The 13,644-nt window shown below is 39.1% G+C and overlaps 1 long non-coding RNA gene across 1 annotated transcript in view; it reads right to left on the reverse strand.

Annotated features, from left to right (window-relative positions):
* LOC138225594 (uncharacterized) overlaps positions 1 to 12,224 on the reverse strand; it is a 102,014-nt gene extending 89,790 nt beyond the window's left edge. Inside the window, exons 1-2 of the long non-coding RNA XR_011184056.1 lie at positions 12,047 to 12,224; positions 9,778 to 9,834 (exon numbers count right to left, since the gene is read on the reverse strand). This is a non-coding gene — a long non-coding RNA (uncharacterized lncRNA). The remainder of the gene's footprint in view (positions 1 to 9,777; positions 9,835 to 12,046) is intronic.
* Between the last annotated feature and the right edge of the window lie 1,420 nt (positions 12,225 to 13,644).

The following is a 13,644-nucleotide window of genomic DNA, read 5'->3' on the forward strand; positions in this document are numbered from 1 at the left end:
AATTGAGATGTTGTTTTAAAGATGCAGTCAAAATCAATTATATTATCCTACAGCATCAGATCTGTGCTGTGCTTTCTTATCCATTTTTGCCTTATTGTATGGTGAGAAGACTCCTGACATTGCTAGGGCATTGCAAGAACATTTTAACAACAAAATAACCTTGAAGACGGCAAGCTTCCTCTCTGAATGAAAAAGGCAAAAGCACAAACTCAATCTATTCAAGATGAAATCTAATAAGCAAATCTGACCCATTCCTCAACAAGATTTTTGAGGGAAGGTGTGAAACTTTATGAGAAATTAACTAATTATGGAAATTGGTATTACCAAAATTAACTCTGATGTGAGTTAAATACACAGCTAGGACAGTATCTACCTTCTGCCAAAACTTAGACCTGGTCACATCCTGCTGTTCTTCTCTGTAGAGACTGAGACCAATACTCACATGGCAAACACAGCTGATGAAAAACCCACTTCCTAAAGCAGCACAGTGACTTCAGTCACAATCCCTATATTTATTTATAACCCAGGACGTGCAGCTAATACAAATCAAGTCAATCATGGCTGTTCTTCAAAAACACAAACAGAAAACAAGAATCTGTAGCCTGGCTACCAAAAGCGAGCAGTTCGTCAGTTCTATCAAAATAAAACGTCAAGAGAGTTGAACACGTGACAGTAACACCCTCATGGGGATAATTTTAAAAATCTTGTCAATATTGGCAATACAAAAAGTCATTTATTTAAGTAAGAAAAGTTTATCAAATGGACTTTGTCCACATGAGAGAAGTTCCTATTGAAAGAAGTTGATGGGCGCTAGAGTACTGCTGATAACACGCTGTTCCACACTGTTCATAACAGTGGCTCTGTGGCCCAGGATCTGCGCCTGTGGCTGGAAGGTTGCCGGTTCATATCCCACGGCTGGAAGAGGAATCCTACTCCATTGGGCCCCTGAGCAAGGGCCTTAACCCCAACTGCTCCGGGGGTGCTGTATAAATGGCTGACCTTGTGCTCTGACCCCCAGCTTCTTCCCCTGTCTGTGTGTCTCATGGAGAGCAAGCTTATGCAAAAAGACAAATTCCTAATACAAGAAATTGTATATGGCCAATAAAGTGATCTTATCATGCATTGTTGTGTTGGAGATCCTGGTCACAGTTCACCATTGTCATGATATGATCTAGAAAGAACCTTAGCATCTTAAGATATAATCCTCTGTCCAATTTGGGGTGTTAATCTTCTTGCCCAGACCAGGCAGAATGGACCCAGAGTTTTTCTCAGCAATGAACCAACTTTTTAATTTGCCAGTTGCAGTTAAAATGCAAATTAGAATTTATGAATAAAATAACTATTTGGATATGCAATATAGAGAAACTAATGCTCTTCTGCTTAACAGTAATTTGGTGTGTACACCAAAACACTAATGTGTTTTTGTCATCATGTTCCAAAACAGACATTGTAGTCCTGGAAGATGAGATGAGAATGACAAGAATCATGTTGTCATAGGCATGTTGTGAACGTATAAGTGGGATGAAGGAACTGGATCCTCTTTTAATCTTGAATAGAAGAAGTTATACAGTAAATGTGACCGCTTCTGCCTCGTAGCCTCCTGTGTTCCCTCCATCCATTTTCTAACCACTTTTTCCAAAATAGGATTGCAAGGGGGCCAGATAAACAGTTTGAAAATAGATGGATAGAATACAAGATTTTATTCCAGCAAGACATTTCAGATGAAATCCAGTCCATCGCAGGGAACACACAAACATAAAGATGCACACACCCACGCCAGGGCCAGTTTTCTCAGAAGCCACTTAGCCTACCAGTATGTCTTTGGACTATGGAAGGAACACAGAGCATCTGGAGGAAATTCACTCTTGCCTACCCCGACAAGCAATGGGTGCAAGGTGGGGTCCATCCTGGATGGGATACCAGTCCATCGCAGGGCAAACACAGACACACACAAAAATATAGGGCCAATTTTCCCAGAAGCCAATCAATTAAAATGTCTTCAGATTGTGGGATGAACAGAGATAACCCACGTGAACCCGGGAAGAGCATCCAGACACCACACAGTTAGTGCCCCAAGTCTGGAATTAAACCCAGGGCCCCAGCTAGGTGGGATCCTAGGGTGGATTAGCTACTAGTCACTTGAGCATGTGTTCACAACCCTAAACACATATGTAGGGTTTTCTTTTCCAGCCAAGCTCTCACTCAAAAACTTGAATTCTAAAACACTTTTCATAGAAAAACAGATTTACAAATACTCCAATCATGCAACTTGTTAGTTCAATAAAGGTTGAAATTAGGTAATTAAGCTCAGCTGGAATGAAAACCAGCGGGTGTGTGGTCTTCTAGGACTAGGCTTGTAAAGCACTGTTCTAGACAAGTGAAATGAACCCAGTACCTTCCTCTCATTGGTAAACTTTCTTGAGTTCTTTTAATTATATTTTAATAGCATTCCTATCAATACCATTTAATAATAATTTCACATGGATAGATTATTAGCATTTTGAAGAATATCCCATTCATTAAACAGTCAATGTCATCAGCATTACTTATCCCAATTAAGTCTAGCACTGTAAAACTGGCAAAACTGCACTTTTCATAGCACTGCAAGGTGACCCTGAAGGACACAGTAATGAAGCAAATCTGACAGAGGGACAGCAGCCAGAGCAATCCCTACTGCTGTAATAAATGTTAACCTTATTTTGTGCAGTTGTCTCTAGCCTCGGGAAAACAAATCAGATGTCCAGACAGTCATTTTCAGCCTGGCTTTCTTCCTTAAGCCCTGAATTAAATGCATTTTCCTTCTAAACCTCAGTCTCTTCAAGAGTCTCAGAGTCAGAGAGCACTGAGAAGGAATCCTGTGTTTTCAACTCAAGCTATTGCAGCTCAAGCAGCCGAAGTTATTACTCACAGGAGTCAGCTGCAATCTTTAAATACTGCTCCCCTGCCAGGAGTTGAAATGCTCACCATTTTGCTGCAAGTAGCCCTGTCCCTTCTTTAATCATCACGCATCCTGTACAACGCTGATTTCTTCCCCACCATCCACCAACAGACCCACCCCAAGATAGCTCATGAAAGAAAAGGGGCAGATCTTACAACAGGCTTTGATCCTCTCATTACACACACCACAGCTAAGGCTATGACAGCTCTTACACCAGGTCGGTTATTATTATTGTTTTGTGAGGCTTTGCGAGTTTTGTTATCCATTTTAATCCCACCGCACTCTTCCTCCCCATTTTTCATGAAGAGATTTTCCATGTTGTCCATTTCCATGAGGAGTTGTTTTTCTGTTTCCTTGACTACTGCTCAAGCATCCTCATCAACCTGATCACAAGGCAGGAAAGAGAGAGTGGGGAAAAGGGAATAGGGAGTGGAGGTCACTGCAGGTCTCTACTGAAGTGCAGTACAAGGTAATCCTAAAAAAAGGAGACTACTGTTTCTTGTGAATAGCTATGTCTATAAAGCCCACACAGCTATGCATCATATCCCAGCAGAATCCTGTAATCCAGGTTAGGCATTCTCTTGCCTTCCGAACCTTCTCTTTCCTTCGGAAAGCCAGTCCCCTTTAGGACCCCCAGTACTGTTGAATTTTGTGAAGGGAGGCTGACCTTCGGCATAGAGCAATTGCCCTCCTGTTTGAAGAGGAACTGTGTGGTTTCACATTGAGAGACAACAATCAAGGCTCACTGGGGGCAAGCAGCACACCCCACACAAGAACTTGGATCTTCCTTTTTTGTATGGAATGTATTTTTCACCCTTACCTCTTAAAATGTCAAAAAACTCTTTTCTACTTTTCTGGGGCAACACCGTTGCTGTATAATAATAATTCAAGTGGGAACTGAATAATGTTGTATAACTTTGACATTACTTCTGTTAATTAATATTCTTGACTCTTAAGTGCTTATCCGAGCATATTGTTGTCCTATTTTTAGATGTGGTAATCATTGCCCCTCCTTGCAGCTGATTTGTGAATTTCCTTTTGCTAGATTCTTTGAAAGTTTTCTGAAAAGACATTATCTGCATCCAAATTCTGCAACTCTGGTGTTCATTTGGCCACGATAAAGTGATTACAACCATCCTTTGCTGAAGGCTCTTCACTGGTTCCTTGGGAAGTCCCATATTAATTAAAAACTACTTTCGATATTTTTAAATAGCTGCATGCTACAATCAGGCCCCATCTTTCTTGTCAGAGTGAGTTACCCATTATGCCCCTAGACACAGATTTAGATAAGATTTAATTACTTATTATAAAGAGCAGCAATAGTTGAATTATCTTAATTGTTTACAACTAAAACTTTAGAAACAAAATAAACAGAAGTAGTAATGGAGAATAGATAAAATTGCAGGAGGCAATTGTCATTATTTTGTAGTTCTGTGGTTCAAGGTTCGATATCAGCCTGGGGTGTCTTCTATTTGGAGTTTTTTTTCACCATGTGCAATGATTTCTTTGAAAGCTCTTTTTTTTCCTACATAGTGAGCACCCCTTACTGATCCCACTTACACCTGTTCCCATTCCCAGAAGGACTTCTATCTAGGTACTGGCCAGACTCACACCTGCTGAGCTTCGGTGGGTTGGCAGTTGTGACATAACTGCTGGCTGGATCAAGTTAAAATCAAGGAAAAATAACTTATAGACCTTCCAGTTAATAGCATATTTTCTCTAAATCAGCAGTGCTGGTTTAATAAGATATTGAGGTGGCAGATTTGCCAAAGTTGAAACCTGAAAACAAGCTTTTATTTACACAATACGGTTTACAGAAGCACTTATGTCAAGTCCCCAGGACTATGTTAAAATACAATCTATAAACATAACTTGTTGCCCGGTTATTTGTTACACTCTAAATAAAGAGGTAGAAGTCCGTCACTATGAAAGTGATTTTTTTTCTTTAATGGTTGATCAAATCTCCTGTTTGCCTGCTTCTGGACAAATTTTGTAAGCTGCAGTAGCATTTGTTTCAAATGCAGGTCTGGGGAAAGGGATCACATCAGAAAAGGTACTTTTAAGTTCATTATGAAAATTGCACTCTGGATAAAAGGCAGCTTAATATAACAATTAAAGAGAACAACCACTGTGAAAAGTGCCAATAATAAAACTTTATTCAATAAAGCTTTTGATAAGACAACCAGGCTCTTATATTGTTTTGTATTATTCACAGACATTGTTTCAATTACCAAAAGGTCTGGTGCCATTATCGTTGCTTAAAATCTTGAACCCTCTAACCTCATATGTATGTCAGATTATACTCTAACATGCAGCAGTAGGTGATACAGCATCCCAATGTGATGCCTTGGTCTGTTCTGTGTAGAAAAAAGTGCAGTTTAAGAGCTAGCTCACTAGATACAGCTATTTTACAACCACAGCCATGCCAGCACCTCAGGGATTTTTCAAAGCTCTTTGCTGTACAGAAAATGGAGCTCCCCACTCTTGTTAGGAATTCTAAAAAGGTTAAAGGTGCAAATCTATGAAAAGATTGCACACAAATCTACATAAAGAGTGAAGAGAGTAGACATGCAGAATAAAAGGCTTGATTTATTTTTTACTTAGTTTAATTTTTAGCTAAGCTGCGTATGCATATTGCACTGAGACAAGAAGTCACCCTGTAAATGTAACCTTTCATTGCATCTTTCCAAAGAGAAAGTAGTATTGACAGAATGCATCTGCCAGAGTTTACTAGCATGCTGATTTCTGGTGCAAGCCTACCTTGACAGCTCCTTTTTGGAGTGATGGAGCAAGTGTACTGTGCTATGGCACTTCTACCCAAGCTCCACTGGGAGCACTACATACAGTACACTGTGCAGTAAAGTTAACAGAAAGAACTACCTTAGCTGACACCTGCCTAGCCTTTATAACACGAGTTTGCAAATAATGCTGTCAGCTCAGAGCAAAACACACCTGGGCCACAACAAACCTACATCAAGAACATAATCCCTTTGTTCTCCACTGTCACTGAAAGAACAATAAATTACAGTAGTTTACAATGAAGTGTTGGTGATTTTCATCTGATATACTGTATTAGGGTAGTCTTCCATATTCAGTACACTTTTCAAAACATTATGTTTGCCATACTCAACAACATTTCATTACTTAAACCATTAAAACAGAGCATACTTGGTTGTCCTGTAAGAAAGGGCTTTAGACACACAGAAGCAGTGGCAGAGTGTTTGTAGGAACATGTGAAAAGAGAGATCAAGAAGCTTCACTAAATCTTACTTCCTTCTGGGGGAAAAATCATAACAGCACCGCTGATGGGTTTAGTCACAGCACCTCGAGTGTCAGGCATGCATGCGATGGCTGCAGAATCATCGCGCTCACAACAGCAGTGAGACCTGAAGAATTTAGATTGAAGCTGAATAAGTGTCCTAAGCCTTGGTGTGACGATGGATATAGTATTTTCTGCTGCCATTGACAGTTACTCACAAAACATTAACATTTGTTTAAATTTCAATAGTAACCTGCCATGTCCGCCAATCCTAGAATCTAAGTAGCAAACAGATTGTGGAACAATGGCTGGGTATAGAGCTGCATTAAGCATTTAGTTAGAAATGACCTAACTACAGTATACTGTACCTCATACACTCCTCTTCCATATGGCACCTGATGTTGGAACTTAGGCAATTCAATTTACTGACGAGTTGGATTATATTACAGAGGCAATAGTATAAGTATAAAGATGGACAATCATGTTAGTCAATTATTGTGGACCTCATTTATTAGTAAAGTAATCAACTTTCTAATTGTTTTCTAATTGCTGACAGCCGTAAAAATGGTTACACATGTGGTCACTCATAAATACATGGAACATGTATGTTTTTACGTTTAATACACATGTTGTGCCTTCAAAGCAAATACAATTTACAGTATATTGTATTGTATTTTTGATTACTTTAACATTCCCTGTCTCGCAAAATACCATCTCTTAAAGTATATCTTTTAGATGAGTCTATAAAAACCCAGACTGTGACACGCAGTTCAGACCCTCTTGGGTCTGCAGGCAAACATGTTGCCCAGATGTGGGCTGTTGCATTTGTGTGACCCAGGGCTTCCCAGCTTCAGACATCAAGTTCCTAAACCCAGCAGTCTTCCTTCAGGCCGTGGAGAAGCAGATAATTCCAACACTTCTATGTGAGAACTGTGTATAACTTAAAGACTTAAGGAAATGTCTGAAAACAACTGGATTCCTGACTCTGAGGACTGGAGCTTGAACCCCAAGGTATATCCTCCTGGGAACTCCCCCATGGGTGTGCTTTTGTGTTTTGGGTTTTCAGCATCAAGGAAGCACCAATTAAGGCTCCCATTAACTGTATAAATAAATGGAGAGTACTACTACCAGCAAAAGGCTTTTGAAAAAATACCCACATTGGGAAGGATAAAGTTTTATGTACTTGATGGCATCGCAGGGACACTGGTGCCTACAGAACCAACAAACCACATATGAATTGGACTTTCTAAACACAGTGAGGTACATACACAATGATAGATGCTGGAAAAAAATGTGGAGAAAAGGCATTTACCCTCGAGCATGACTGTTTGAAAGCAAGGGGTGATCCATCAAAGCAACACTATCATGGGATCTTAATAACTACAGGCATCCCAATATACAACGCAAGAGAATATTGTCCGTGCCGGGATCAGGATGATGTACGATAGTTGTGGATATCACTGAGTAATGGCACATAAAAGTCTGTTTGTTTTTTTCTTTGTGTGTATGGAATTCTTGTTGTCTTAATTGTACTGGAAAATAAATTACTCCTTTATTCCGCCCTAGCTAAACCATGTTAAGGAAAGGGTTAGCAGAAACATGCAATCTTAAAGGTCAGATGACTGCCTGAGGAAAAAGATTAAATAAACATTTTTACACCAGTTTATGAGCACACATTTCCAATATTAGGTGGCCCTTTCCAAAGATTGATCTACAGCATGTCCCAGTTTTGAGGGATTTCTGAATATCTAAAAGCATCATGAAAAGGGCACCATCTATCACAAACGCCAGAGAAGACTTTTTGCCACTTCTGCTCTGGCCTGCCTAATCTCAGAGAGCACTTAATGTTCTGCATGAACAGTCACTCATTGACTCCTGTGTTCAGACTTCAGGTAATGTCAGTGCTAAAACAGGCTTATGAAGTCCAGCCTAACCTGTTTTGCTGCATGTGCAGAGTGTAAACTGGTATGGAGGCTGTATTGATGTGACAGAAATTGTTTATCTGACTAACTCTGAGTGGATAGCTAGAAACACCTGTGGGTCCTCTGATTTCCATGCCTGGACTACAGTAACATTCTTGTTTGTGATCTGTCCTCACAGCATTGCCATGGTTCTTGCCAGAGCAAGGAGGTCAGACCAGATCACCCTGACCTTATTTTTTTTTATTTCATGCTATTCTAGTAAGATAGGGTTAGTTTAAATTACTGCAGGTCCCCAGAACCAAACTACTGTAGTACTCAGGTGACCATACTTCTCTGCCTGTGCTCTGGTCTTGCGAAATAACTTCCTTGATCATTTCAGACAAGTAGTTTCAACTGAGACCTTTAAAAGATCTCAAAACCCATCCCTACCAGCATGCTATCAACATCCAGTACTATAAACTAATTACCTGTCTTTTTTCCTCTGTAGTTGTTAAGTTTCTTGACTTCTCTTCTTTATCTTTTGCTTGAAATTCATTAATGAAATGTTATACATACTGTAAATGTATTATTATTATTGTCATCATCATCGTCGTCATTGTAGCTGCAGGAGTAAAAATCATTTTCTTGGACTTCACGTCCAAGTTTCAGCCTTTCAATTAAAAAGAAAACAAAATCTTGACAGTCAAATAGGGTCTGAGATCAGTAGATAAGCTCTTAAGCTTAACTAGCTAAATTACAACTGCCTTTAATTCTGCATTTATCTACATATATTTTTAACTCCACAGCTGTAACAGATGTGCACATTAAAAGCATCTTCTTGCAGCCTAATTGGTGGTGTTCTCACAGCATGAGTTTCCGAATTGAAGACTACAGACTGAACACGCAGACAACAGATTCCTCTAAGATGCAGCTAAGCTTTTTAAATTGGTAAGAGATTATACTGCTGGGAAAGGGGCTTTAAGCAGCAGAATTGGCTAGGCATTCATTAAACCAACCGGTTAATGGACCATTCAATGTATTCCCTCATGGTCAAAACCATAAATTGAATCTACACCATGCCAGAAGAAGTAATGACATAATAATGAGTTACAATAGATTCACATGATAGAGGTTATTGTATCTGGCGTGTGTATCAGGACAAATTATCTAAAGCACTGTGATATATTTGTTTTAAGATATAAAAATGTTTTCCAATGTATTTTTCTCCATGGTGGTTAATTTAGTCATTTTCCTTTTTGTACAGTATGTTTTAAGAAGAGTTAAATAATTGAGTAATATACCTAGTGTTATTTTAGCTTTGTGCATGCCAGGGCACGAGTGACACAAACAATACAATTTGATGTTGCTCAGTGGCACTGTAACTCAGTGTATAACTGTTGACATAGGAACTTCTACATATTTTCAACTCAAAATTGCATCCAGCATCATAATGATTTTGCAAACCTGTCACAGGGTAGGGAAAGAAATTAATGGAAATATAAATATGAGTAACATATACTGTTGTTTTATCATTTTAGTGAGGTGCAGTTAGCGGCATATAGGTCATTATGAACTGTGTACGGATTCACAGATAAATTTCACATTAAACTAAGATCAGCTTCTATAGCAGTCTCCTTCCCTTTATCCCACACACAAGGACAGGGAGACAGACATCTTACTGCAGTCACGGTGAGCAGTGGCTCATCTCCAAAATCCAGAATGGCCAATTGTCCCTGCTGGGAATAAATGATACCGGATTAACTCAAGGGCTGTTCTGATTTACAGACATATTTTTATCACCTGCAAGATATTTTGACTTTTTTGACAAATATGAAAAAATGTGTGCTGAAGCAAAATAACGTTTTCAATATTAGGAATTTAAAAGGTCGATCTGACTGTCATGATCTCTCAACCTTGAAGATTGTGACCATAAACCGAGTTTTTGTAATGGTCAAAGTTGTCACTGCTGCTATAATCTTTGCTGTTTCATTTCCTGTTTAAGGTTAAAAAAAAGGTTGCTGTGTTTAATGAAATGACAAGTATTTTGCTGAGTAACAAATGTAAATCCCCATGAAAACTGCCCTGACAACCAAATAATTAGTTTGGCTCAGGGAATGAGAGCTGATCTGGAAGATGCAGATGCCCTGAGGGTAGGCACAGCATGTACCACTGAGCTGACCTGTCAGGAATGCAAAATGACATTGTTTGGAGACATGGGTAGCAAATAATACTGCTATGAACAATTGGGCTAGCAGGAACTCAACATTAGGTTTAGAGCTATACTACTATTATCACTGCTACCGCTGTTACTGCTCCTATCATTACACGGCACAGAATAATTAAGAACATCAAAATACTGCTCATATACAGTACTGACACTTGTTCCTGCTGCTGGTACTACTTCTTCTGTTGCTATAGCTACTAAGAATTTGCCTGGTTTGAAACTGTTGCTTGTGCTGGTGGAGGTAATGATTCTGGTCCTCCTGTTAATTATTCATATCTGTCTTATTTTTATTAAAATAAACAATTCAGTTCATAGGGTATAAAAGTAATAAACAGACATTTGGATAAAAATGGAAGTTAATATTTTAATATTTTTTAGTAATTGTATTCTTAACTTGATGCTAAATTGGGTTATTGCATTCCATAAATGTTAAATTCCCTAAGAGTTTCTTCCAGCTTCCTGTTAGCCACATGGAAACATGTTGCTTGGAACTGCACAGAGGACTTATACACTGTGGAGGACAGGCTTGTGTTGAATAAGGATAAACTGAACAACTGCTCTATTAACATTCCCTCATAATGGTCAGTAGCTTGTATTAAATAATAAAAATAAAAGTGATAACATTTTCAAGGATTAGGCGTTGAAATTGAAAGAACCAAGAGCTGTTTTCTTATCATGTTTGGCCTCAGTGAGTTTTTTTTCAACTTTAACACAGTTCAGGGCTTCAGTGACATCTAGAGGTGATTGTGTGATATTAACTAGTTTTAGACGCAACAGAGCTCCCTTCATCTAGTCCTAACTTGTGTACAAATTGGATGCATCACATTTTGTATCAGTTGGTTAGTGAGCTTGGTTTGCATGAATACAGCCTGGCCTTGTGAGATCTGTCCCTTATATAATAATTGCAGAATGTCATTTTCTAACAACTAAAAACTACACTTAACTTTTATCCATTATTTCAAATTGCTAAGAAGGCATTTTCCTACTTACATAAATGCAAACAGCATTCAGACAATTACAAATATCTTGCAACAAAAATGGTAAGTTTTAACTAAAAGCATGTGTGTGATGTATTAATTACTGTTTTATTAGTTGACATAGTTTCACTGAACAAGGTTTCATTATTGTTTGATTGGTAAAAGAGATTCTTACAGGTGACCTTGAATTCTAGGATGATCAAATGCCTTCAATTTAAAGTATGTTTTTAAGATTTAAATTTTCAATTACACGTTTTGCACTAATTGTATACAATATATATGGTACACAGGTGATTGTGTCTTGGGGCTCTTGGTCTTGCCTGCATTGTTCACTTAGTGGAGTGCTGCAGTAGTAATTGATCATAAATACAGTACATACTGTACATGTAAGGAACTCCTTCTCCCTTTCTCAATACATTTCCACACCATCTACGACTCACTATCTACTGTACACTTACAGTATATGACACAGCTATGTACCTGCCAAAACAATTCAGCTGCATTGTATTATACTTCACAGCTGTTCTTACACCAAAGTATTTTGTTCAGGCATTGCATAAAGCTGGACAGCTCTGTAATATTCCCAGTGATCACATATGCATTCAATAGGTCTGTGATCGCAGGCGCGCTGTTCAAGTTCATCTCAAAGACTCTCAGCTGGGTATCGCCTTCGCTGCTGTGCTATAATCTTGAGTCAGTCTACCAGCAAGGCTGTCCCTGCAAAACACACCATAGACACACACTCACCTGCTTAAAAATTCTGTCATATCTTTGCCACTCCTTATTTCTGTCTGACTTACTGCAATGCCGATGATCCGACAGGCTGTCAGAAACTGCTAGAGCCATAGAGACTTGATTGTTTTTTCAGACCTCTGTTACAGGGCTCAGTGGCATGGGTCTGCAGCACATTCCCTCCGACCCTAGACAGCACCAGGTTTCCCAAACAGGAAATTCCCAAACGCCAGAATTAATCTCTGCTGAGGCTCTAAAACTGTGATGCACTGTCAGTGATGGAATCACAGCAGGATGACCACTGCATCATCACGCCTGCATTGAATGCAGACTAGCTGAAAGTTAGTATTCAAAGGTCAAATGATTCAGTACTGTATATTCAAAGATATAAATTATAATGACATTTGAGGGGTTCAGCCAATAAAGGCAGGCGTTCAGGAAGCTTTATGTCCCAAACATCACTGGCTGAAGTCTTGGGTGCCCAGGATTCCCTGAGCAGAAGGACACGACTGGCAGAGTGCAGCTGAGGTGGATGTTAGTCAGCCAGAATCCTCTCAGGTTTCAAACACTGTGACACCTGCAACTTTTCAGGCATTTGTAGGCTTGAAAGGATGAGCTTCTCCTCTAGTTACCTTATTCTCTCCTATAAGGCAGTCTGGAGCTTGTGATGCATCAAAGATTAATTGTTCTGAGTGGATCTTGTGTTTGAGGAGTTTTGTCTTATGATTTTCATTCTCCCCATATCTGTAGTGTACAGTAGTTTCTGCAGGGAAGCCAAGCGAGATTGCAAACTAGGTATCTATACAGTATAATAACAAATCAGTTCATTGTTCTAATTAAAAAAACACACAATGCTAACACTTCACTGCTTGAGCTCTTTAGTTTGTGAAGTGACTATGTAAAGCCTCATGGCTTTAAAACAGGGGAAGACCACAGACAGGTTCAGCTTTTGCTACATTCACAGGCATTCTACTGAAGTTGAAATTCATACTGTAGCTTTAAAATCCATCCGTTCTATCCATCCAATTAAGGGTCGTGGGGGAGCCAGAGCCAGAGGCAGGATACACCCTGGATGAGATGCCAGTCCATCATGGGTCACACACACAGACACAAACAGACAAACCAGGGCCAATTTTCCCAGAAGCCAATTAGCCTACCAGTATGTCTTTGGATTGTGGGAGGAAACCAGAGCACTTGGAGGAAACCCACATGAACACAAGAAGAACATGCTAACTGTCGATAGTACCCCAGGTGTAGGAATGAATCCAGAGCACCAGCACTGAGTGGCAATTTTGCATTTGATATGTATTTTAAAATTTCAAACAAAACCTTGTAGTGGGTATTTTTAGCTGGTTATGTATATTTAAATGTATTTGGGTCTTTCTAACACTACTTAAAACTAAGGATTTTAAAAGATGATGTTTTGAACTGTGAAGTAGAATCACCTGAGGAAAGCACATACCGTTCCACCATGTCTGGATTTAGACTAGGATTCCAGTAAAAAGTGTTGGATACAGATGAGAAACAAAAAAACTATTTTAGTAAAAAATAAAAATATTTCTGCTTCAATATGGTAAAAACACATTTGAAACTAACTTGCTGTAATAACAATG

The sequence above is a fragment of the Lepisosteus oculatus genome, chromosome 29, assembly GCF_040954835.1.
Source record: "Lepisosteus oculatus isolate fLepOcu1 chromosome 29, fLepOcu1.hap2, whole genome shotgun sequence".
Classification (NCBI taxonomy): Eukaryota; Metazoa; Chordata; class Actinopteri; order Semionotiformes; family Lepisosteidae; genus Lepisosteus; species Lepisosteus oculatus.